This window comes from Hippopotamus amphibius, chromosome 1 (genome assembly GCF_030028045.1).
Source record: "Hippopotamus amphibius kiboko isolate mHipAmp2 chromosome 1, mHipAmp2.hap2, whole genome shotgun sequence".
Classification (NCBI taxonomy): domain Eukaryota; kingdom Metazoa; phylum Chordata; class Mammalia; order Artiodactyla; family Hippopotamidae; genus Hippopotamus; species Hippopotamus amphibius.
In genome coordinates, this window is record NC_080186.1 from 111,376,046 (window position 1) to 111,403,082 (window position 27,037).

At 38.8% G+C, this 27,037-nt stretch overlaps 5 non-coding genes across 5 annotated transcripts; 1 reads left to right on the forward strand and 4 right to left on the reverse strand.

The window, feature by feature from the left end:
- TRNAN-GUU (transfer RNA asparagine (anticodon GUU)) lies at window positions 1-74 on the forward strand. The gene has a single exon. It is a non-coding gene; the product is annotated as a tRNA-Asn (tRNA).
- An 8,168-nt stretch (window positions 75-8,242) lies between these two features.
- TRNAK-CUU (transfer RNA lysine (anticodon CUU)) lies at window positions 8,243-8,315 on the reverse strand. Its single transcript has one exon. It is a non-coding gene; the product is annotated as a tRNA-Lys (tRNA).
- Window positions 8,316-9,283: 968 nt separating this feature from the next.
- Window positions 9,284-9,355, reverse strand: TRNAH-GUG (transfer RNA histidin (anticodon GUG)). The gene has a single exon. It is a non-coding gene; the product is annotated as a tRNA-His (tRNA).
- An 862-nt stretch (window positions 9,356-10,217) lies between these two features.
- On the reverse strand, window positions 10,218-10,289 carry TRNAG-UCC (transfer RNA glycine (anticodon UCC)). The gene has a single exon. It is a non-coding gene; the product is annotated as a tRNA-Gly (tRNA).
- Window positions 10,290-12,426: 2,137 nt separating this feature from the next.
- On the reverse strand, window positions 12,427-12,498 carry TRNAE-CUC (transfer RNA glutamic acid (anticodon CUC)). The gene has a single exon. It is a non-coding gene; the product is annotated as a tRNA-Glu (tRNA).
- Between the last annotated feature and the right edge of the window lie 14,539 nt (window positions 12,499-27,037).

The window sequence follows — 27,037 nt, forward strand, 5'->3', positions numbered from 1 at the left end:
GTCTCTGTGGCGCAATCGGTTAGCGCGTTCGGCTGTTAACCGAAAGGTTGGTGGTTCGAGCCCACCCAGGGACGTCACCTTTTACTTCATCGAAGTCCATGCTAGCTACTTGCACCTTTAGGTTATCTGTTAGCCACCTCTCACGGTTCTGGAAGCCAAGATCAGGGTGCTGACAGATTCAGTTCTTGGTGAGGGCCTTCTTCCTGGCTTGCAGAAGGCCTCCTTCTAACTGCATCCTCACGTGGCAGAGAAAGGGAACTCTGGTGTCTCCTCTGTTTTTATAAGGACACTAATCCCAGCATGGGGGGGTCACCCTCATGAACTCATCTAAACCTAATTACCTCCCCAAAGGCTCCACCTTCTAATACCATTACATTGAGGAGTTAGGACTTCAACATATGAATTTGGGAGGGACACCAACATTCAGTGCAGAATAGGTGGTAACATAAAGAGACATTTCTCACGTGTCTAAAATGCCTTCATGTTGACCAGACTGTACAGACTTAACAGTCACCTGAAGGTGGGAAAGAACTTGTCCTGTAGTTCTTTTACCTTTTCTTCCTGGAGGTATTGTATATGTGTGTGTGTGTGTACAGAAAATCAAGGAATTATAGAAAGGTACCTATATTGAGAAAATTCTCACCTTCACTACTCAAGTTTACAGTTCCTAAAGACCTAACAAATACCAACCTGATGGTTTTTAATAAATAATTTTATTTTCAATAGTCAACAAGCATGACTTTATTACTTTTATAACAAAGTATTCACCTACTTTATACGTGTATATTAAAAACCTTGGACAAACCAGGCTGTATTCACCTGCTGTAACTCAAACTTGACTATAGGATGCTGAAGCCACAAGGCAGGCCATTAACCCACAGTCACAACTTTTCCTCTGGGAGCTTGGGCAGGTAAAAATCTTTATGAACTTCTTAAAGCATCATCATCCAGAGTTTCCACAGGATTTTCTTTTGCTTATTTCTTCCCTTGTCTGCTTGTCTGATCTGAGCTAGAAGCTCACAGATATTAATCCAACAAACAGCCAAAAACGGAAAGAAAAAAACTAAAACCTGTAGTTTGAAATATCAGTCACATTACCACTAGTTTTGTGGAAGAGAGAATCTAGCTATGGTGTGTAAAACACACCAGTTACAGAGCTTTGCTTTAATGAAGTTGGAAAGCTCTGGCAAGAAAATAAGGTTCTGACAAACAATGGTTGGAGGAAAATTTAACCTAGGGTTTATAATGATCAGAGGGAAAAAAGATTGAACCAAATACATACATGCATATCTCCAGTCCAGATATCATACAGGTCTAAAGACAACAAACAGATATTCTCAAATAAATAAAAGAATTCAGGAAATACAAAACTTTCTTTTTCAAAAACCTATTTGACACCAAAATGCAGCTAATGAGATGCTTTCACAATTAACATCTCAAGAATAGAACTATACAACACAAAGCATGAACCCTAATGGAAACTATGAACTTTACTTAATAATAATGAATCGATATTGGTTCATCAACTGTAAGAAATATACCACACCAGTGCAAGATGTTAACAATAGGGTAAGCAGTGTGAGTGGAGGAGAGGGAGTATATTGGATTTTTTTTTTAATCTCAAGAATGAAAATTGCTAGGTATTTTGTATTTGTCCCTCCAGATATATTCTCATAATTATCCACCCTATTATATACCCCAGAAAGTTAATTTTTTTGAACTGTGCAAAAGGGCTTCTCTGCCCACTGGCTTCTTGTTGGCTACAGCCAAGGGATCCACTGACTGGGAATGGGAGGGTGGGAGGAATATGAGGTCAGGGTAATTATTTCCTGCAGGTTGGCAGTTGTTGTGTTTTCTGCCACCCCCTAAGACCACAGTTATTGTTTAGTGGCACTCTACTACAGTTTCAGCCTTATCTACAACTATCACTTTCCCAGGTTCCAGGAACAGCTCTCAGCCCAATCAGGCCTAGTGATCGCTCTCCACCGTTGCTAGGCCTGGGATGTCACACCATCTGTTTAGGGGCTACATCTCCCTCTTAGAGTCCAGGAATTCTGAGTTGGCAGGTCCCAGGAAACCCTCTCAATCCTCAGCAGGTCTGGGTTTCAGAGAGCCTCAGGGAATGTGCCACTATGCAATGAGAGCTCATTGCATCTCTGTTCTACTCATTAGCAGAAGAATAATTACACCTTTCTTCCTTCAAAAAATACCCCTAATAAAATTTTTACAGCCTTGTAGGGAAAATCCTTTCTAAGCATGATATAAAACTCAAAATCCCTAAGCGAAAAGATTCATACATTTAGCTACATTAAAAGTTTAAGAATTTGTTTAGCTTAAAAAAAAAGAAGTAAATAAATCAAGCACTCAACATGTGGCAAAGCCAAGGCCTGAGTGATTCAGCCCATAAAGATAGAACAAGATATAAAGAAATAAAGATACAACAAGACAGATTCATACAATTTATTACTTACATAGACAGCAAAAGGAAGAGTAGTTGAAGGTAGACTTCCTGGGTCCTCACCCCACACATCCAAAGGGATGACACTGAAACAAAAGGGGTCAGTGACCACAGTGCAAGTTGTGGGATACCCTGTTATTGAGCAGCCAGTTCTAGACAGCAGCTAAGTGATTTCACAGTCTGCAGCTGTCCACAGGGAAGGGGCGAGGAGGTGAGCAGAATGCCTTATATGTGATTAGAACCTGGAAGGCAATAAGAAACTGTCCCAGGGTAGACAGGGATGGGAATGAAAACTGTCTCCTAGCCACTCTTCACAAGCCTCCTATCCTCTCTTGCTCTGGGACGATCACAAGGTGCCCTGCCATGTGGTAAGATTCAGTATAGTTTCAGCTCAAACCTTTTCCTGTGTGGCCTGTGCAAATACATACAAAGTCACCTGGGTGCCACAGCTGAGCCATTCCCCTACAAAATTCAAAAGACAACAAACTGGTAAAATACTTGAAAAACTACAACATACAAAAAGCTTTTTTTATTTAGTTTTTATTTTTATTGAGCTCATATATGCACATAGTTCAGAGAGTCAAACACTCATAAACTTGGTAATGAAAACCAACAGTCCCCTGGACATCTCCCCCATTTCTTGCTCCCTAGAAATAACTACTTTAAATTCTTTTAATCAGTGATTGGTTATTCATCTCTGTCTCTGTAAACAAATACTGTTAATTCTTGATTTTCTAATTTTCGGCGCTCTATCTCTCTTTTGCATTCTCCCCCTATTCTTACTCCCCCCCCCCTACTCCCCGCAACATTTCCCACTCCTCCATCTTCCCAACTGTGATGGTTAATTTTATGTGTCAACCTGGCTAGGCCATGGTACCCAGATATTTGGTCAAACATCAGTCTAGATGTTCCTGTGAAGGTATTTTTTAGATGAGATTAACATTTAAATCAGTAGATACTGAGTAAAGCAGATGACCCTCCATAACGTGAGTGGGTAATCAGCTTACTCATCCAATCCATTGAAGACCTTAAGAGAAAAAGACTGAGGTCCTCAGAGGAAGGGGGAATTCTGCCTGAGACTCTGCTTTCAGATTAGAGTTACAACATCAGTTCTTCCCTGGGTTTCCAGCCTGTTGGCCTACCCTGAAGATTTTGATTTACCATCCACCACAATAACACGAGTCAGTTCCTTAAATGAAACCTCTATATACATATGTGTGTATCTTCTACTGGTTCTGTTTCTCTGGGGAACCCTAATATACACACATATGATAATTTTGATGAGATCAATGATTATTATTTTTAATATATAAACTATTAACAGAGAAGCCACATAATTTGACATGATCACTTTTTGAATATATTTTTCCCTTGGCAGTAACAATGATGTTACTTTTCCATTTGCTTAGTTTTCCTTGTATTTATTACTGAACTATAACCAATTTCTGGAAATCTGCCCTCAAGAGCTTCCTCATTCTTTTTTATGGCTAGTTGAACTATATTTAATTGTATGGTTGTACTGTCATTTCTTTAGTCACCCCTGAAACTGATGGACATTAAGAGAGTTTCCAATCTTTTGCTTAATAAGAAGTGCTCCATGAATAACTTTGTACACACAATTTCACATATGTATAGGTATATTGTAGGATAAATTTTTTTTCCTTTAAGAACTTTTATTGAGATACAGTTAACATACAATAAACTGTGTATATTTAGAGTGTACAATTTGATTTTTTTTTCTCATTTGTAATGTATGTATGGCAATCCCAGTCTCCCAATTCATCCCACCACAACCCCCACCACCCTGGCCCCTGCCCGTTTTCCCCACTTGGTGTCCATATGTTTGTTCTCTACATCTGTGTCTCTATTTCTGCCTTGCAAACTGGTTGATTTGTACCATTTTTCTATATTCTGCATATATGTGTTAATATACGATATTTGTTTTTCTCTTTCTGACTCACCTCACTCTGTATGACAGTCTCTAGGTCCATCCATGTCTCTACAAATGTCCCAGTTTCATTCCTTTTTACAGTTGAATAGTATTCCATTGTATATATGTACCACATCTTCTTTATCCATTCATCTCTTGATGGACATTTAGGTTGCTTCCATGTCCGGGCTATTGTAAATAGTGCTGCAGTGAACATTGGAGTGCATGTGTCTTTTTGGATTATGGTGTTCTCTGGGTATATGCCCAGTAGTGGGATTGCTGGGTCATATGGTAACTCTATTTTTAGTTTTGCAGGGAATCTCCATACTGTTCTCCATAGTGGCTGTATCAATTTACATTGCCACCAACAGTGCAAGAGCATTCCCTTTTCTCCACACCCTCTCCAGCATTTACTGTTTGTAGATTTTCTGATGATGCCCATTTTGACCGGTGTGAAGTGATACCTCATTATAGTTTTGATTTGCTTTTCTCTAATAACTAGTGATGTTGAGCAGCTTTTCATGTGCCTCTTGGCCCTCCATATGCCTTCTTTGGAGAAATGCCTATTTAAGACTTCTGCCCATTTTTTGATTGGGTTGTTTGTGTTTTTGATATTGAGCTGGATGAACTGTTTATATATTTTGGAGATTAATCCTTTGTCTGTTGATTCGTTTGCAAATATTTTCTCCCATCCTGAGGGTTGTCTTTTCGTCTTGCTTATAGTTTCCTTTGCTGTGCAGAAGCTTTGAAGTTTCGTTAGGTCCCACTTATTTATTTTTGTTTTTATTTCCATTACTCTAGGAGGTGAGTCAAAAAAGATCTTTCTGTGATTTAAGTCAAAGAGTATTCTTCCTATGTTTTCCTTTAGGAGTTTTATAGTGTCTAGCCTTACATTTAGATCTTTAATCCATTTTGAGTTTATTTTTGTGTATGGTGTTAAGAAGTGTTCTAATTTCATTCTCTTACATGCAGCTGTCCAGTTTCCCCAGCACCACTTATTGAAGAGGCTATCTTTTCTCCATTGTATATCTGTAGGATAAACTTCTAAATGTGGATTGCTGAAGTTAAAAAAAAAGTTTATTTAAATTTTTGATAGATAGTGTTCAAAAAGCACCCTGTAGAACTTGTACCAATTTACCCTCTCTTTACAATATTTATTACCTCTCCAACACATTAAACTTAAAAAAAAATTACCATTCCTTATAGACAAAAATGTTATTTCAACTTAGTTTTAAATTGTACCACTTTCATTAATAGTAGTGTTGAATATTAAGTATCTTTTCATATGGGCAATAGCCTTTTATATTTTCTATTCTTTACATGTTTGCTACTTTTTATTGGGTTATTGGTTTTACTTCTTATTGGCTGATAGTTCTGTAGATATTAGGGAAATTAGCCTTTTGTATATAATGTGTGTTCTAAGAATGTAGATGTCTAGCATGATGTAGTAAATTTGGTGCAACCACAGGAAGGGAAGAAAACCAGAAGAGAAGTTTATAAGTTTATTGTGCTCACAGGTCCAGATGGGGTGGGAGCACCGGGGGCATTTGCAGGGCTGCACAGGAGCCCAACTGACAGGGTATTCAATTGAACAGGTGGGGAGCAGTGAGAGTCAGGACCTGTGGGCGGAAGCCTTCACTGGGATCCTGAGTGGGATCTAAGGAAAGCAAACCAAGATGGGGAAAGAGAGGAAGGAAAGAGGAGGAGGGAGCAACAGGGAGAGACGGGAAGAAGAGGACGGAGGAGGGGAAAGTTAGAGTCCGGGGGTTGGGTTGCTTATCAAGGGGTTTCGGCTGTTTTTGAGTGTGCATTCACGTTTAGGGCTGTGAGAAGGATGTTGATACACCAAAGCATTAACTCAAAATGGAGGATTTTTAACACAATGTGAGTTGCAAATACTTCCCCACACTGTCATTTGTCTTTGAACTTTGCTTATGCAGATTCCATTTGATTTAGATAATCAAACTGATCAATATTTTCTCTCAGGACTTCTGACTTTGTGTCATAGTTAGAACAGCCTTTTTCACACACACACGCACACCCCCCCCAAGATAATAAAATAATTCTTTCATGTGTCTACAAGAACTTTTATGTTCCTTTTCATTATTATTTAAATCTTTGACCAATTTGGAATTTACCCTTATGTAAAGGGTATGATATTCATTGACCATTATTTTTTCCTGACAGCTACCTAGTTATTAAAAATTTGTTCATTGGAGTCCCTCTTTCTAATATATTACATTTCTTTATGTATTCTGGTCTATTTCTGGACTCTATGCTTTCCCATTGATTGTTGTTTATTCCTACATGATACTTTACTGTTTTAATCATTATAATTTATGGCATTTTAATATTTCATAGGGTTAATCCTTCCTTATTGTTCTTTTTAAAAAAGAATTTCCTTGAATATTACTGCTTGTTATTTTTCCATTTAAACTTTAGAATTATATTGTCCAGTTTGAACAAAAAAGAAAAAAAGTATTTCTGATATTTTAAAGAAAACTATGTTAAATTCAGACACCAAGTTAAGGAGAGGTGCTGTCTTTAGGACGTTGAGTCTCCTACCCAAGAAAACGGTACATCCTGATTGATAGGAAGGGAAGTTGCCCTAATACAGTGGTTCCTGAACTTGAGCATTTATCTAAACACCTGGAGAACTCAAGTCTCAGATTGCTGGGCTCACCCCCAGAGTTTCTGAATCTGTAGGTCTGAGGTGGGGCTTGAGAATTACCGTTTCTCAAAAGTTTCCAGGTGATGCTGGTGATGTTTATCCTGGCACAACCCCTTGAGGATAATTGGCTAGTGTATTGATGATTTTGGAGATGGTTGGCGGGATATGTAAAGGAGACTAAAGCACATTTACAAACTTTAAAAAAAAAAAATAGGACTGGTAAATGATCCTTAGGGTGAGGTGGGAAAGATCTGTATGAGGAGTTAAAACGGAATGTCCGCGTTGCGGTGGAGAAGCCAGATGACTGGTGCCAAACTCGGCTTCCACTCACTTTGAAAACCCACTTTACTCCCACCACCCATCCCAACACTGAATGGCAGATTTATCGGGAACAAATATCAGGCAAACAGCTTTAGGCTTTCGGGGTAGAACAAAGTTCTCCAGTCGATCCATACTCGAAACGCTGGGGCGCAGCGCTAGGGAGAGTCCGCCTGCGTGCATCCGAGGAGCCCGAGCTGCAGACTCCCCACCTGCCAGCTTCGGGCTGCAGTCCTCGCTCCTCCCTCTGCTTCCTACCCTGCTTCCCCCTTGCTTTGCTCTTCCGCGTCCCTGCTCTCCAGCTGCTTTGCCAGGGCCCTCTCCTCTTTTCCGTTTCGAGATCTCCCTAAATGAGTTGTATTTTACAGTCCTTTGAGGCGGATGAACGTTTCAAAACCTAAAAAGCAAAGGCACGCTGCTTAGCACCTCATGGAGAACATTTTAACTACCTAAGAAGGCACTTCAAAACCTCATCCAAAATTTCTCACTGACGAGAAGAGAACGAAAGGGTTTCCGTTTGGTCCTCTCGATGGAGCAGAATCGAGGCAGGACGAAGGGGGAGCCCCGCGAATTCCGGACTCGGCCCTCGAAGGAGCCTGGGTTTGGGCAGCCGTAGATCTGGGACCCCTGGTCTCACCCTGAGACGCTGGAATTGGTAGCCCGAATTCCTCTTCTTTGGTAAATTTGGGGCGAATAAAGGCGATTTGTAGAATAATTTACCGAAGTTTAAAATGACAGTGACCATAATGGCCTATTTAGAAGCTGCTGGTTCAGCAGAAGCTGCTGGTTCAGCTGGTAGCTAACAAAAGAAGATTCAATAAAAACAAAAATAAACCGCTGCGGTGAAAAAACAGGGAAGTCCCGCCGCCCAACGTGGGGCTCGAACCCACGACCCTGAGATTAAGAGTCTCATGCTCTACCGACTGAGCTAGCCGGGCGCTGGTTTAGGGCGGTCTTCCTAGAGACATATACTTTTCTTCAAGAGACAACCTGCACTGTCAAGGATAAACACTACTTAGTTTCAAAGAATTCTCGGGCTCTAGGATTTCAAACTCAGTAGCACACTATTACCACCAAGAAACTCCAGGCTTCGAGAGTGGTGGGACTGCGCGGGGCCAGGCGGGCTTGCCGAGGACGCGGGAATCACGAGTCCTGAAACCTCGACGTTTCTTCAAATTCTTTTTAGACAGGTTTTGCGACTTTTTGGACAGCAAATTCTTTTGAGAACCGGGTTTCTGGGACCGGAATCCTGAAGAGGAGGCGAAAGAGTCAAACTGCCGCGGGAAGTAGGAGGGGCGCAGGGACTTGTGCTCCCGGGACCTTGGTACTGCAGGCTCCTTCTTCCTTCTTATCAGTCCGACAGCCTTTTTCCCTCTAAACCGTGACCACCAGGGCAGGGGGTGGGGGTGGGGCCGAGGGACGTGTCACTCGGAAAATAGGTCCAATTGACTATTCATTTGGGGCACGATTTTGTTTTTATATACTAAAATTTTAGGTGACCTGAAGGTCCCACTGTGATGTAAAGTCTGGTGGGATTTAGAGCCTCAGGCGTAGGCGCTGGCGGGAGATTTCACTCCATTTTCCAAAACGTTCATTAACCTCTGGAAGAGGCGCTGGGTTCGGGAGTCACAAGCGAAGGGCTCTCTCTTCTGCTCACGTGAAGGCAGGCCTTCCTAGCAGCCCCGAGGCACTGCGCACCACCCTGAGGTGGCTCTGCCAGGGCTGGTTAGATTCACCTAGGTCGGCGAGCCGCAGAGTGAGCTTAGTGGAGACAATCTAATTTGTAGACTGCACTTCTGCGATGCAGCCTGGAGCAAAGATGGATTACAAGCTTTTTTAAAATTTATTTAACCTATAAAAGCTTCCAAGAAAAGCGAAAGCCACCAAAGCGGGGGGGACTACCACATGCCGTGACTCGGATTCGAACCGAGGTTGCTGCGGCCACAACGCAGAGTACTAACCACTATACGATCACGGCGCGCCATCCCTGAAGCGGCGCGGTAAAACTGGGTTTAATGTCTTTTGAAACAGGATTGTCTACCAGGTGCTGCAGATTTGTTCGTGTGATTCGCATAGGTTAGACTCTCAAACGTTTCCACCCGCAGCCACGAAGCCCTAACACCCGAATCTGGGTCTCAGAATATCGTGGTGCCCGCGCTATCATCACCCCCTCCGCTGGACGGCGGCGCACCCAGTCCTGACGAGGTCTGAGAGTATGGTCTGCAGCTCAGGGACCGCGTCCCCAGTCGCGCTCCTCAAGCCACTTCTCTCTTTCCCCTCCAAGTAATCAAGCCGCCTCCCCCGGCCCCTGCACTGCGCCCCACCCCCCAACCCGGGGAAACCGAGGATTTTCCTATTTACGTCTCCATCTTTTACCCTGCAGTTGATGTTTCTGTCCCCTGAATAGTGGAACCGGAAGAGAAACGGAGCTGGTGACCTGCGAAAGGACATGATGTCTCCCTTTTTTTCTTATTTCCCTCGCCGCTCTTTGGCGCGCTCCCTCAGGAACTTCGGATTCTTGGTCTGACTTCCTTATTCTGACTCTTCAGTAAATCTAAGTCGCCTTCGAGTACTCAGAAAAACAAATCCGGATCAGCCTCCATTTCAGACATTCCGTAAAGACCCCCAAAAGGACAATTATCGTAAACTAGTGCGAAGCAATAGGCCAAACCCAGCAGATGGGCTTGGCTTAGTAGCTGCAGGAAACGGGGATGTTCGCCCTTCGCAGCGACTCCCCAAAGGCTGAATTTGAGGACGAACGGGTAGTCAAAGGCTCTTCCTCTTTTTCCCCTTATTTGGCCTATTCTAAGTTTCGGAGAGGATTTGAAAAAATTAAGGTATGCGTTGGCCGGGAATCGAACCCGGGTCAACTGCTTGGAAGGCAGCTATGCTCACCACTATACCACCAACGCACACAGGCGTGACGCTGATTTCTTTCCTTATGACTAGGTCGTCGTGTTTTGGTCCGACAATCTCTCACATTCAGGGGTTCATGTTAAGAGAAATATTCAATACAAAGGCAAAGGACGACGAGGAAAAAAAGCTCTCTACGATTTCACCTATGATTATATTGATAATTTTGTGGTAGTTTTTTTAGTTTTTTCAGAGGTTTAAGGAAAATCAATTCTAGTTTATCTATTGTCTTTTGAAGGGAGCCTCTGAAATCCAGCCGATGTGTTAAGGCCCATATCTCTGTATACATATTATCTCTGTACACATATTATCTCTGTTCACGTATCGCTACGCATTTCAGAATACTTCCTCAGCACAAATGCATAAAGGTAAAGTTGCTATTGAAAAGACACCCACTTTTTTTTTGTATGGTTTTTTTAATTTTTAATTTTTAATTTTTTTACAACAAACTGCATATCTTTAGAGTGTACAGTTTGGTATCCCAATCTCCCAGTTCATTCAAGACACCCACATTTTAAAGCTTTGGAGACATATTGCCAAATAGCTGTGTGGAGCCATATCTCCAATATTCACTTTTCAATGAGCATTACCAAATTACATCAGTCAACTAGATCTCATCATTCTTTTGCTCTTTACTGAAGTGCAGCAGAAAAATTTGGAGTCTCACTTTAACTTGCATTTACTGTGTTACTATTAAGGTTCATTGTTTTTCATAAACTTACTAATTATTTATATTAGTTTTGACACCTACTAAATCATATGCTTTGTCAATTTTTTCTATTGGGTATTTATGTTATATATATATTACTGACATACTAGTTTGCCATTTGTCTTTTAATATTATTTATAGGATTTTCAGATGAGCAGTTTTTTCTTTTCTGTTTTTATGTAGTCTAAGCTGTCAGTTTTATCCTTTATGATTTCTGTGCTTGCTTTTATCTTGAAAAAGTCTTCTCCAGCCCAATGAGATAATTATCCACTAACTTTTTTATTGTTTCAGTTCTTACATTTAATTATTTAACTAAACTAATAATATATGATATGAGGTGGTAATTCCACTTCTATTAATTTATCCAAAGCAATACCTAAGGATATACAAAGATGTATTCATACAGATGTTCATCAAAGTGTTATTTGTGAAACCAAAATTTTAGTGGGGAAACACCTAAAAGTCCAGATATACGATTGATTAAATCCTTTTTGATGAAAATCCACATGAGGTTTTTTGTTTTGTTTTGTTTTTATATGTATATTGTACATTGGTGGCGGGAGTATAAATTGGCAGGACGTCTAAGGAGGGCATATTAGCACTACCCATCCACAAAAGCACGTATCTTTTGAACCAGCATTTTAATTCTTGGACATTTATTTACACACGTACAAAATGACATATGTAGAAGGTTATTTTTATGGCCGCAAGGGATTAGAAGAACCTAAGTGTCATCAATAGGAAGCTGGTTCGATTAATTATGGAATATCAATACAATGGAATACTATGTGCCATAGAAAAGAATGAGGAAGCTCTTCATGTGTAATCTGGAACTATTTCTAAAATATATTGTTAAATGAAAAAGGCAAAGTTCGGAAAAGTGTGTATAATTTTCTATCATTTGTGCAAGGTAGGGGAACATACTGTAATATATACGTATGTATGCATTTACTTGCATTTACAATATATTTATGTTTTATAATTACAATAAACTTACATTGCAACATAATTACGAAACTTACCACTGGTCGCCTTATTAGAAGGAAACTAGATGGCAGAGGTGAAAATTAGGTTTATCAGTTATGCCCTTTTTCATATTTGAATCCTAAACCATGTAAATATATTTCCTTTGCAAAAATTAAATAATTAAATTGAAAGAAAATATCGTGTTGCTGAAGTATATTTCTACTGGAAAGTGTTAGAAATATATTACTTTAAAATAGCTGGTAATAAAATCATATGGACAGCATCATTCCATTTTCTGTTTCAAAAACTGGATAACAGCTATCCGTGGATGGTACAATTGTAACCAGTTTTGTCATGTTTTCCCGCATTTCCTGTATTTCAGCTAAGGTCAACCCATGTGGGAACTGAATAGAAGAAACAAAGTCAATCATTAAAAGTATTGGTAGGAAGAAAACAACAACTTCCCTGACCGGGAATCGAACCCGGGCCGCGGCGGTGAGAGCGCCGAATCCTAACCACTAGACCACCAGGGACGACGGCACAAAACCTCGGCAAAGAATATAAGAGGCTAATTCAACGTGTGTCTCTGCTTACCCTTTTTGTGACGTGTATTGTTTCAACCACCTAGATTTTGAGACTACTGGGCCTTCCCCACGTTGAAACTACTTCTTCCTCGTATTTCTTTTCGGGAGTAGAAATCCCTGAGAGAACTCCCCAGTACGGCTCGCGGAGCTGAGGAAGGATCGAGCACACACGATCGCAGTTCCCAAGACCAGAGACAAATGTCCGGAGAAAACATCGGAAGACAAATGGGAAACTCTCAGTTCCTGTAGTCTCAGTGATTTCCTGAATTGGGATCAGCAGAAAAGTAAAGGTCTGAAGCTGGGCTTTGCCAAATTGACCAGGAATTTTCCTTAAGGAATATAAAGGTTGTCGTGTAAGTAACTAGGAGATCCTGTTCCTATAGCACCTTTTTTTTTTTTTTTTTTTTTTAATTTTAAAATCTCGTGTGTATTTAGGCCAAACTTTTGGCCAAAATGAATATTACAGACAAGTGAAAGTGACTCAGAGTATGGGTGCTTGGTGGTCAGCAGGATCTGAGCATAACTCGCTGGTAGGAGACTAAGAGAAAGAGTTTTGGAGCTTCAAAATTTTCAGATATGAAGGAGGAAGAGAGGGAGTGCAGAGAAAGAAAAAAAAAAAAAAACTGGGTGCATACCTAGACTGAAGGAACCTTGAAAACCATAACCATCAATGAATGCAAGTTAGTTTTATATGAGACAGAAAAGAAAACAAGTATGGCAAAATGTTAACAATGACTCTAGGTGAAGGGTAATTGAATGTTCAGTATTTTATTCTTTTAATCTTTTTGTAGGTTTGAAATTTTTCAAAAGAAAAATTTGAGAAAACCCAAAATGAAACAATCAAAAGCCTACCTTCTGACCTTTTTTGGTCAGATGACTGCAGTGTGATTAATTCTCTGCACATGAGTTCAAATATAAATTTTAAAAAGCCACTCCCAGGCACTAACATCAGAAAACACCTTTGATAATAAGTGAAAAAGAGAATTAAAAAATTGAGTCACCACAGAAAAAATGAGTGGTAGGATATGGTGTGTTTCTCGGGGTTTTTTGGTTGCTTCGTTTTGCTTTCAAAGTATCACTGTTAAAATGTTGATTAAGGAAAGTATCAATCCTCCAGTCATCCAATCACCACCTTCCTAGGGAGAAGAGGAATTAAATGCTAAACATTTATTTTCACAAAACCCAAGTAATCCTGGTGTCATATGTCACCAAGGAGCCTAACAAAGCCCACTTCCTTTTACTCTAGCTCTGTTGCCACTGGGCAGCTATCTGTACTCATAAAGGCTGAAAAAAAGTATCTAACCCTCAGAGCAATGTCTTGGGCTTGTATCCAGGGTGGGTACAAGGTAATAGATTTTATTTCCCTATATCACAAAGGAAATCAGCCTTCTTATGTTTTGGTCAACAGTCCATTTTCATCAATTATTCTGCCACTGCTGATAACTTTTGGTAACCTGAAAAACTAGGAAGTATCAATAGTATTAGCTCCTGAAGATAGGCATCTTTCTCAACATCAAAGCACCAGGAGAAATCTCATCATTCAGAACAGGATTAAGCCTCCTCCTCTTCCTAGCACCACACACCTAAGGATGGATGAGGGGGAGTGCAATTCATTTACTTCATTCCAAGTTCTATTTTCTTTTTTCCGTTTTGGAAACATTTACAGATTATGTGCCAGACTAGGTACTGAAGATACAAAAATATACTTAAAGAATTCACGATCTAGAGGAATACCGAATAAACAAGTGAATAAAACAGAATGGATCAGAGAAGACTGAGTAGATGTACTTTTCCCTATTCTGCCTGCTAATACAACTTAAAACCCTGGACATTGCTTATAGAACAAACATAAGAGACTCTGAAAGATGGAGAGAAAGAGGCAGACCAGCTAGGGGCCTCAGAACCCAAGGAGTCACATAACGATTATTTCCCTGGGTTTTCTTTTTTGCCCCAGATATCCCAGACTTGGAGCCGAAGAAGCCAGCAACCTGGAAATGCCAATGGATGCAGCCAAATAAAACCAAACAAAACCAAAACTGCAATAACAACAACAAAAGCCTGCTCTCTCTAGGCAAAGGACCAGGGAAGAGGTAGCCAAGCAAAATAGAAAACTTTTAGACAATAACTGCTCTACTCCAGCAAAATACAACAGACAGAATTGTGGCTCCCCTCTACCCACACCAGTAAAGGTTCTATGGGGTACCTAGACTTCCACTCTCAGCATGCCTGTAGGGAAGTGTTCCTCCTCTTCCCTACTGGATTGCTATCAGAGGAAGCATGGTAGAGAATCGTACTTTCACCAGCACCCGGTGATAACAAGGCTACTCCTATCCCCCAGTGTCAGTAGAGGCTGTGTGGGGAGCTGGAACTCCTACTCCTGCCCATCAGTAATGAGGAGCCCCTCTCCTCAGGTGTAAATGGAGATTAAGCAGGGAACCTGGACTCCTGCACCTACCTGGCTGTAACAAGGCACCTCACCCCCCACTTCCTCTACCTGATTAGTATCAGAAGAAGTCAACTAAAACAGAAGGTTTAAATAAGATCCAGAGTCCCAAATGTCCAGGCTTTAATAAAAAACACTCATCATATCAAGAATGAAGTCTTGAATGAAAACAGACAATACCTCAATGATTGAGATGATAGAATTATCTGACAAAGATTTTAAAGTAATCATTATAAAAATGTTTCAACAAGCAACTATGAACATGCTTGAAGCAAATGAAAAAATAGAAAGTCCCAGCAAAGTCTCAGCAAAGAAATAGAAGATATAAAGAAGAACTCAATGGAAATGTTATAACTAAAAAATACAACAACAACAAAACCCCTCAATGGTTGGGCTCAGAGTGGAGGGGAAAGAGGAAAGAATCAGTGAACTGAAAGATAAAACAATGGAAATTACTCATTCTGAACAACAGAGAAAATAGAATAAAAAAAAAAAAAGAGCAGCGTCACAGGGACTATAACAAAAGATCTAACATTTATGTCATCAGATTCCCAGAAGGAGAAGAGAAAAAGAACAGGACTGAAAAAAGTACCAAAAGAAGTAATGAGTAAAACTGCCCAAATTTAGCAGAGGATAAACCTACAGATTCAAAAAGCTGAGCAAACCCCAAAGAAGATAAACCCAAACAAGTTCATGCCAAGACACATCATAGTCAAATTGCTGAAAACTAAAAACAAAGAAAAAAATCTTGAAGCCTGTGAAAAATGACACCTTACCTACAGTTGATAAACAATTTGAATGACAGCAGATTTCTCATCAGAGACCAGGGAGGCCAAAAGAAGTGGCACAAATTTTTCCAAGCACTCAAAAAAAACTGTCAACCCAGATTCCTATATCCAGCGAAAATATCCTTTAAGAACGAAGGGGCCACCACTCAACAACAAAAAGACAAACAACTTAGTTAAAAAGTGAGCAAATGATTTGGATAGAATTTCTCCAAAGAAGATATCCAAATGGCCAACAAACACATGAAAAGATGCTTAATGCCATTAGTCATTAGGGAAATGCAAATCAATACCACAAGATACCACTTCACACTTTGCAGAAAGGCAATAATTTTAAAAAGTGGAAAATAACAAGCGGTGAGGATGAGGTGAAATTGAAACCCTAATACACTGTAAAATGTTTCAGCTGCTGTGGAGCACAGTTTGGAGGTTCCTCAATATGTTAAACATAGAATACAGCCCAGTAATTTCATTCCTAGGTATACAGATCCCAAAGAACCGAAAACAGGTACTCAAACAAATACTATACATGCATATTCATAGCAGCACGATATTCACAATAGCCAAAAGTTAGAAATAACCCAGATGTCCATTGATGAATGAATGGATAAACAAACTGTGGTATATACATACAATGGCATATTATTTGGACATAAGAATGAAGTTCTGACGTGCTACAACTTGGATGAACCTCAAAAACATTATACTAAATGAAATAGGCCAGGCACAAAAGGTTACATATCATATGATTCCGTTTATATGAAATGTACAGAATGAGCCAATTCATAGAGACAGAAAGCAGACCAGTCATTGCCAGAGGTTGGGGAGTGACTTCACAATGGGAACAGGTCTTCCTTTTGGGGTGATGAAAACATTCCGAAACTAGATAGCAGACACAACATTTTGAAGGTACTAAATGCCACTGAATTGTACACTTTAAAATGGTTAAAATTGTGAACTTTATGTTTTATGTATTTTACCACAATTTAAAACAGTAAAGGGGAAATCCTAGCAAGATTTTTTGTAGATATAGACAAAATTATTCTACAACCTGCATGGAAAGGCAAAGGAACTAGAATAGCTAAAACACATTTTGAAAAAGAATTGAGAGGAATCAGCTTATCCATTTTAAAGATTTATTAAAAGGCTACAATAGTAAAGATGGCATGGTATTGGCAGAAAAATAAATATACAGATCAATGAAACAAAACAGAGAACCCAACAGTAGACCCATACAAATATGCCAACTCATTTTTTTTTACAAAGATGAAAAAGCAATTCAATGGGGCAAGAATAGCTTTTTCAATATATATTCTGAAGAAACTGGACATCCATAGGCAAACAAAGAAAAAGCAAACAAACAAAGCCCTCAACCTAAGTCTCATACCTTATTCAAAAATTAACTCCAAAGTGGATCAATGGGGACTTCCCTGGTGGCGCAGTGGTTAAGAATCCCCCTGCTAATGCAGGGGACACGGTTTTGATTCCTGGTTGGGGAAGATGCCATGTGCCGTGGAGCAACTAGCCCGTGCACCACAACTACTGAGCCGGCGCTCTAGAGCCACAGCAAGAGAAGACACTGCAATGAGAGGCCCACGCACTACAACGAAGGGTAGCCCCCACTCTCCTCAACTAGAGAAAGCCGTGCAGCAACAAAGACCCAATGCAGCCAATAAATAAATTAATTAATTTAAAAAAATTTAAAAAAGCCCCAAAGTGGATCAATAGCTTAAATGTGAATTATAAAAGTTTTAGAAAAAACATGGGAGAAACTCTTCATGATCTAAGGCTAGACAAGGATTTGACACCAAAAGCAACCCATAAAAGGAAAAATCAATATAGTAGACTTCATCAAAATTAAATATGTTTGCTCTGCCAAAGACCCTATTATGAGAATGAAAAGACAAGCTGCTAATTGGGATAAAATATGTGTAAACCACATACCCAATGAAGGAATATTGTCTAGAATATATAAGAACTCTCTAACTCAACAGCATAAAAAACAATCCAAAGAGGAAATCATCAAAAGTCATGAAGGAATTTCCCCAAGAGGATATACAGATAGCAAATAAGCACATGAAAAGATGTTCAGCATTATTAGCTATTAGGAAATATAAATTAAAACCACAATTAGATATCACTATATACCTATCAGAATGGCTAAAATTAAAAATAATGACAACCTCAATTGGTGGTGAGAATAGTGCAGAGAAACTGGATCACTCATACACTGCTTGTGGGAATATAGAATGGTACAAGCAATCTGGAAAACAGTTTACTTTTTTAAAAAGCCAATTTATTACCAAAAATCCTAAATATGCAATTTTCACATGACCCAGCATTTGCACTCCTGGGCATTTATCCCAAAGAAACAAAAACTAATGTTCACACAAAAACCTATGCACAAATGTTTATAGCAAATTTATTAGTGAAAGCAAAAACTGGAAAGAAGGCAGATGTCCTTCAACAGGTGAATGGTTAAAGAAACTGGTACATTCATAGCATGGAATACTACTCAGCAATAAAAAGGAACTATTGATATACACACAACTTGGATGAATCTCCGGAGAATTATTCTGAGTATAAAAAGCTAATACCCAGACATTACATACTGTACCCTGTTTATATAATATTCTTGAAATAACAAAATTATAGAAATGGAGAACAGATTAGTTGTTGCTAGATGTTAAGGTGGAGATGGAGATTGGAGGGAAATGAGTGTGGCTACATGGGGGATCCTTGTGATGGAAATGTCCTCTATGTTGCTAAAGCAAGGATAGTCCATACAAGGAAAACACTTCTGCTAAACCAGTTTAGGTCATGGAAGTGTGAGACCACCTAGGATTGAGAATACCTAGTAGTATTCCTCAACCAGAGTGGTACCACATTCTGGGAGGCCTTTGGAAATATGTAGGAGCATTTAAACATTTACATTGACTGGGGATGCAGATGGCATTTGACAGGAGAGGGGAGACAAGAATGCTAAATGTACTGCACTTGGCAGGACAGTTACACACACACCAAAATTGTCCTTCCCATAATGTCAGTAAGGTGCCACGGAGAAACACTGAAGGCAGCTTTACACTCAAGGACCTTAAGACACACCTCAATATGTTTTGAACCCTAATCTCTCTTTTTCACTACTTTCACTGCCTCTGCTCTACCCTTCTCAGTTACTTACACTCACCTTCACAGTCAAAAGGATAATCCTTTCTTCAGATGTTAGAAGATCGGCAACTTCCATGGAGACCAGGAGCCTCTGGTGGTTGGCTCCACAACAATAAAGTCTTTTTAAAAAATATTTATTTATTTGGTTGCACCAGGTGGGCTCCTTAGTTGAAACACTCATGTGGGATCTAGTTCCCTGAACAGGGGCCTGCATTGGGAGCACAGAGTCTTAACCACTGCGCCACCAGTCAAGCCCTATAAGGCCTTGTTTTGTTTTGTTTTGTTTTTAAGAACTTTTATTGAGATACAGTTAACATACAATAAACTGCATATATTTAAAGTGTACAATTTGGTCTTTTTTTTTCTTATTAGTAATGTATATATGGCAATTCCAATCTCCCAATTCCTTCCCCTCCAACCCCCCTGGCTATCCCCACTTAGTGTCCATATGTTTGTTCTCTACATCTGTGTCTCTATTTCTGCCTTGCAAACTGGTTGATTTGTACCATTTTTCTATATTCCGCATATATGTGTTAATATATGATATTTGTTTTTCTCTTTCTGACTCACCTCACTCTGTATGACAGTCTCTAGGTCCATCCATGTCTCTACAAATGTCCCAGTTTCATTCCTTTTTACAGTTGAATAGTATTCCATTGTATATATGTACCACATCTTCTTTATCCATTCATCTCTTGATGGACATTTAGGTTGCTTCCATGTCCGGGCTATTGTAAATAGTGCTGCAGTGAACATTGGAGTGCATGTGTCTTTTTGGATTATGGTGTTCTCTGGGTATATGCCCAGTAGTGGGATTGCTGGGTCATATGGTAACTCTATTTTTAGTTTTGCAGGGAATCTCCATACTGTTCTCCATAGTGGCTGTATCAATTTACATTGCCACCAACAGTGCAAGAGCATTCCCTTTTCTCCACACCCTCTCCAGCATTTACTGTTTGTAGATTTTCTGATGATGCCCATTTTGACCGGTGTGAAGTGATACCTCATTATAGCTTTGATTTGCTTTTCTCTAATAACTAGTGATATTGAGCAGCTTTTCATGTGCCTCTTGGCCTTCCATATGCCTTCTTTGGAGAAATGCCTATTTAAGACTTCTGCCCATTTTTTGATTGGGTTGTTTGTGTTTTTGATATTGAGCTGGATGAACTGTTTATATATTTTGGAGATTAATCCTTTGTCTGTTGATTCGTTTGCAAATATTTTCTCCCATCCTGAGGGTTGTCTTTTCGTCTTGCTTATAGTTTCCTTTGCTGTGCAGAAGCTTTGAAGTTTCATTAGGTCCCACTTATTTATTTTTGTTTTTATTTCCATTACTCTAGGAGGTGGGTCAAAAAATATCTTGCTGTGATTTATGTCGAAGAGTGTTCTTCTTATGTTTTCCTTTGGGAGTTTTATAGTGTCTGGCCTTACATTTAGATCTTTAATCCATTTTGAGTTTATTTTTGTGTATGGTGTTAGGGAGTGTTCTAATTTCATTCTTTTACATGTAGCTGTCCAGTTTTCCCACACCACTTATTGAAGAGGCTGCCTTTTCTCCATTGTATATCCTTGCCTCCTTTGTCATAGGCTAGTTGACCATAGTTTATCTCTGGGCTTTCTACCCTGTTCCACTGATCTATATTTCTATTTTTGTGCCAGTACCATACTGTCTTGATCACTGTAGCCTTGTAGTATAGTTTGAAGTCAGGAAGCCTGATTCCACCAACTCTGTCTTTCCTTCTCAAGGTTGCTTTGGCTATTTGGGGTCTTTTGTGTTTCCATACAAATTGTAAAATTTCTTGTTCTAGTTCTGTGAAAAATGCCATTGGTAATTTGATAGGGATTGCACTGATTCTGTAAATTGCTTTGGTTAGTATAGTCATTTTCACAATGTTGATTCTTCCAATCCAAGAATGTGGTATATCTCTCCATCTGTTTGTGAAGTCTTTGATTTCTTTCATTAGTGTCACAGTTTTCTGAGTACAGGTCTTTTACCTCCTATAAGGCCTTAAAAAAATTTTTTTTTAATTTATTTGTTTGGGGGAGGGGCTGCATTGGGTCTTCATTGCTGTGCACAGGCTTTCTCTAGTTGTGGCGAGCAGAGGCTATTATTTGTGGTGGGCAGGGGCTATCGTTAGTGGCGCATGAACTTCTCAGTGTGGTGGCTTCTCTTGTTGTAGAGCATAGGCTCTAGGCGCGAGGGCTTCAGTAGTTGTGGCTCGTGGGCTCTAGAGCACAGACTCAGTAGCTGTGGCACAGGGTCTTAGTTGCTCAGTAGCACACGTGGGATCTTCCCAGACCATGGATCAAACTGTGTCCCCTGCATTGGCAGGTGGATTCTTAACCACTGCGCCACCAGGGAAGTCCCTGATTTACTTTTATTTGAACCTCTTTAGCAAAAGGGATTTGAAGTGACTAGCAAAAAAAAAAAAAACAAAACAAAACAAAAAACCTCACTTGTAACCAAATACAACAAAATCAAAAATACAAAAGTTTTAGAAAAACTATAGAGCAAAAACCCAAGCTAATATAAATACTATAACTGAGCATTATATTTACCTCTGGATTTCTGAACAGTTAAAAAGAGAAAGAAAATGAGTTATATAATTCTCATTGCTTCTTAAAAGGAAGCATATCAAGCTGCCAAAAGAGGCAAACTTTTATTACATGGTGAATTTATCAAGTAGGCCCTTATACCCATAGCAACTGAACACCATAATAACCATCATTGGGTTTATCTGAAATGAATTTGAAAAAGTATCTTGTTTCCTTGTTTGTTTGTTTTTTTCCACTTGACACAAAATAAAAGAGGCTATCATATGATTATCGTCTATTTTTTCAGCATACTGCTAGAAGGTAGGGTTTAGTAAGATAGTTTAAATGAGTCAAAACAGATTAGAATTTTGTTGAACTTCTTAGGTATATAAGAGCTGGATACCAGCCTGTCTCTATTCTTATTACTTACTAATGATAGGCCCATTCTCTTAGGTAGAATTCTAATTTGAAGATCTACAGATTGTTTTCTCTGTTCTACTATCTCTCACATCCTGTCTAAATCTGTATCTTTTCTGTTTTCCTTTTTATCCTTTAAACTCAGCCACCTTTAAAAAAATTTTTTTTTCATTTATTTATTGATTGATTGATTAATTGGCTGCGTTGGGTCTTCATTGCTGAGCAGGGGCTTTCTCTAGTTGCAATGAGTGCGGGCTACTCTTTGCAGTGAGTGCCCGGGCTCCTCATTGCGGAGGCTTCTCTTGTTGTGGAGCACGGGCTCTAGGCTAGTGGGCTTCAGTAGTAGTGGCGCACAATCAACCACCTTTGAATCTATAAAAGACATTATAATGCACAGAGTATTGGCTTTTGAGTCAGGTAAATCTGGGCTTGAATTAGGTAAACCTTTTGTAAGACAGTTGCTGAACTTCAGCTTCCATATCTGTTAAATGGGGATAAAAATCTACCTTTCAGGGTTGTTGTAAGGACTAGAAATATTATCATGCAGATCACTCAGCACAGCATCTGGCACCAGCAGATATTCAGCAATGCTATTACTCAAACTACTTTTATTATTATGATTACCCTTGTCCAGGCAGACCTGTTTTATTGTGCCTCATGACAATTCTCCCAGCCCATTTCCAAGACTGCTCCCCTATTGTAAAAGCAACATAATACCCTCTTGCTGTGTTTCTCCTATCATTTAACCTTGTCTATGCTTTCAAAAGTAGCTCTACCCTCATCCACAGGTGGGATGTTTTTTATCCTAGCACAAATAGTATACAAATTAGTAGCTGTCATCCAGCTTATTCCATCACCTTTCCTGCTGCAGCTTCTTTACAGCTTCCTAATACTGAATGAATATGTAGTAACTTAAAACTACAATATAAATGACTCCAAAGGGGTAAAGGAGGCAGGTCTGTAAGTGAGATGGAAAAGATCTAAGGACCTGAACCCTGCTCCAAATCATCCTGAGTGTGCAACACAAGTTAGTGACCATCTTCCAGGAGAGAAGGGAAACTTTTCCTATCCAGAGCCATGAAAAAAGAGAAAATAGACTAGTTTAAAGCTTTATAAGGAAGAGAATCATGAAAGAAATGATCTACTTTTAAAAACCGACGTTGTCAAAATTAGTAAAAATTTGTCTCAACAACAGTATCTGAGCATCAGTAAGTCCTATAGCTTTACCTGCAAAATATATCCCAAGACTAACCACTTATTGTTCCATGGCTGACTCTGGTCCCACTCTTCCCCTATTTCCAAAATCATTTTCTGCAGATCACTGAGAATTATCTGATTTTAAAATTTGGATTATGATGTTATTATGGTGTTCTGATTTATACTTTTCTCCTCCTTCTTTCTTACCTTCTTTTGAATTAATCAAGTTTTAGTCTTATTTTGTTATTTTAATTTCCCCTTATCTCCTCTTGGTTCAGAAATAACACACTCTATTTTTTCCTATCATTTTGGTACCTACCCTTACAATACATACTTAAATATTAATTAAAGCATAAATCCAATAAATTTTGACATATTCCTCCCAAACAATATGAGAACCTCAAACAACTTTAATTACAATTTCCCTCCTGTTTTACGTGTTAGTATTGTGTTTTTTTAACTGCCAGAAACAGTTGTTTTTTAAATGCAATAATCATTTAGATTTAGCCACATATTTCTTTGTTTACCATTCCTTCTCCTGTCTTAATCCATCCTCTTGTCTCAAATCATCCATTCTGTAGTAAATCTTTTTAACAGTTTTTTTTAACAGTTCTTTTGACAAGGATATATCAGTGATAAATTCCTTGAGGTTTTAATTTCTTTGAAATGTTTTACTTATTTTTTATTCTGGAATAATATTTTAACTAAGTATAGAAGTCAAGGTTGGCAATTATTATCTCTCAGCTTATCAGACCCACACTGCAGCTGTGTTTGGAATAAAACACAGACAAGACAATTGTACAACTACAAAAATGTGCAAACATCCCTTCTTAATATGAGTATTTGCTACTTTTTGTTGTTGTTGTTTTAACCAATTTTAGCTCCAATCCCTCTTTTAATCCTTCCACCTCCTAGATAAAAATCTAGATACCCAATCATTGAAATGTCCCTGCTTCTTGACAATACTCAGTCCAAAACTGGCCCTTACTATTCTAAACTCTAGTTGAGAGTCATCCAACAACAGCCCAGTCTCTACAAGAGGCTCCTCCTAACTTCCTCTTACTGAACTGATCCCATAATTTCACTGCAGTGTTCTCTCCCTTGCGGCAGCAAGAAATCCAATTTTTTTTTTTTACTTCTGGTATGTTCCTAGTGGTCTTTAGTCAATGGGCTTTGACAAGGATGTTGGTTAAAAACTCTCCAATAATCTCAAAGGGTCACAGATGACTTCTGACTTTAAAATTTTATTATGTCAAGGGAGGGAGGGAATACGGGGATATGTGTATAAAAACAGATGATTGAACTTGGTGTACCCCCCCAAAACATAAAAAGTAAATAAATTAATTAATTAATTAAAAACAATAATTAAAAAAAATGGAAAATTTCAAACATTTACAAAAAGAAAGAGACTAGTATAATGAATCCTTGTGTATCCATCACCCAGTTTCAACAATTATCAATTCATTTTTCAATCTTATTTTATTATTATCCCCACCCACTTCTCCCCCATCTTAGATTATTTGGAAGCAAACCCCAGCTATTGTATCTTTTCATCTGCAAATATTTCAAGATGTATCTCCAAAAGATAAACACTTTTTTAAATGTATTACATCAACAACTTTAATAATAATTCCTTATAAATCATTAAGTATCCATAAGTGTTCATCAACATTCTCATTTCCCCAACTATCTCATAATTTTTTTCTTGAATTAGAATACAATAAAGCCCATACTCTGCAACTGTTTGATGTCTCTTGAGTCTCTTTTAGTCTATAGGTTCCCTCTCCATCTTCTTACTTTTTTTTCTCCCCCGGTTTATTTGTTGAAGAACCCAGGTAATTTGTTCTGAAGAGTATACCCACAGCCTGGATTTGCACCTCTGAGGCATCATTTTATGTCTCCTGCATTCCTTGTAAATAAGTAGTAAGCTGTAGACTACCGGTTGATCAGACTGAAGAGTTTTTTTTTTTGCAAGACTACTTCATAAGTGGAATTGTGTACTCCACCAATGATCAGGAGGATGTGTTTGTCTCTCCTTTTGTGATGGATAACAGCTATCGTTGATCATTGCCTAGATACATTAATTCATTAGGAGTTACAAAATGCTGATATTGTAAAATGCTATTCCTTCTTCATTCATTTGCTAGAAAAATTTTTTTAAGCTCTTTATTGGAATATAATTGCTTTACACTCTTGTACCAGTTTTTGAGGTACACCAAAGTGAATCAGCTGTATCCATACATATATCTCCATATCCCCTCCCTCCCACAACTCTCTCCCACCCTCCCTGTCCTGCACCTCTAAGGCATTGTCCATCATCGAGTTGATTTCCCTTTGTTATACAGAAACTTCCCTCTAGCTATCCATTCCACAGTTGGTGGTGTATATATGTTGGAAAACTTCTATAAAAAGAAAATTTCTCCTCATCTTGTGTTCCCACAGAAAAAATAGGATAAATGCTTAATTCTTTCCAGTTTCAAAATAATGAGTTAGTTGTTCCCCTAACATTCTCCAACAGTGACCAATGAGTTTGTATGTTTAAGAATCATTGTAAACTCATAGATTTAAACATATCTGATATGTTTAGATCCATTGCAGATAGTATGCGTTAGGACACAAATTGTCCCATCTTTGGCCAGTGGGAACTGTTCTAGTTGCTTCTGAGTCCTTTTGATAGAATTCTGTTTTTGAAAACTTCCATGCTCATCCTGGACAATTCCTGCCCCATATCTGAAATTAGCCATTTCTCCAAAGAGTTCCTTTTAGTGTGAAATGGTATTGAGACAGCTCAGATTGGACACCAAGGGTGTTCATTGCTATTGGCTTCTTGTTTCTAGGCCTTTTCAGGATAAAGTTAGGATATGTTTTAGGATAAAATACACCAAAAGTGCTGTATAACTATGCGTATATGCTGTATACAAAAGTATAACTGAGTTATACTTCCAATTTAAATTCAGAATATAGAGTTTTTACTTAACTTCATCAATCATAAATCTGTATCACTTTATTCTACATCAAAAATCCTGGTTCATAAAGACACTAACATTATTAATCATTTGCTTTATCATTTATTGTACTCACAATACTTTCAGAATAACAATACCAACACTACCACCAACAATATGACTACCTAAAAAATTTTTGCATTTCTTTTTGTCCTTAGAGTATATCCCACTTGGGATGTCATAGTCAAATTACTGTCTTTTAAAGTCACTTCGATAGTTTGGTTGGGGTCATTTTACATTTTTATAATAAAAGCCCTTGTGATATGGCTTCATGCAGTGGAGAGGAAAAACTAAAATTTTCAGATCTGTATGTATAAAAAAGAGAAGAGTACTCTGTGGACTTCTAGATTCTGAATTAAATGTAGAGCACATTAATGCAGATGTTTTAGTGACATTATCTGGAATCAGTCCTTATGTTAATTTCACTTGGCAAGTACTAAGAGATGACCATCCCTGGTGCCTATGGCTGCAAAAATACACCATGGCTAAATTCCTTGGTTGCAATATCTTAAAAGGTCACAAGATTATGTTTCTTCACAAAAGTATCTTTCTGAATCTCTTTTTCTCTCAGTTTATCTCTCCAAGTTCTTCTCCCCTGTGGATTAATAACCTTCAAAAAATTCTATCCCCATTCCTTCTTCATCTCTTTGCCTTTGGTAGCCTCCTCCCCCAGCAACTCAGGAGCTTATTTTTGTGTGTATACTTAGGAAGAGGAATTGCTATATAAATAAGGGAATGAAAATGGAGGAGGTAGCGGGATAGACAGCTGCAAGGATCTGAGCTGGTAGACTGAAACAAACTCTCACCCTACACAACTCAGAGCTCAGATTTCTCCTCTAGACAGCTGGCATTTTTAGTCCTGAAATACTCTACAAAGATGGGGGAGGGGCTGTGAACTACCTCTGCTATGAATCTTATTTAAAATCAGCTCCCTCCTA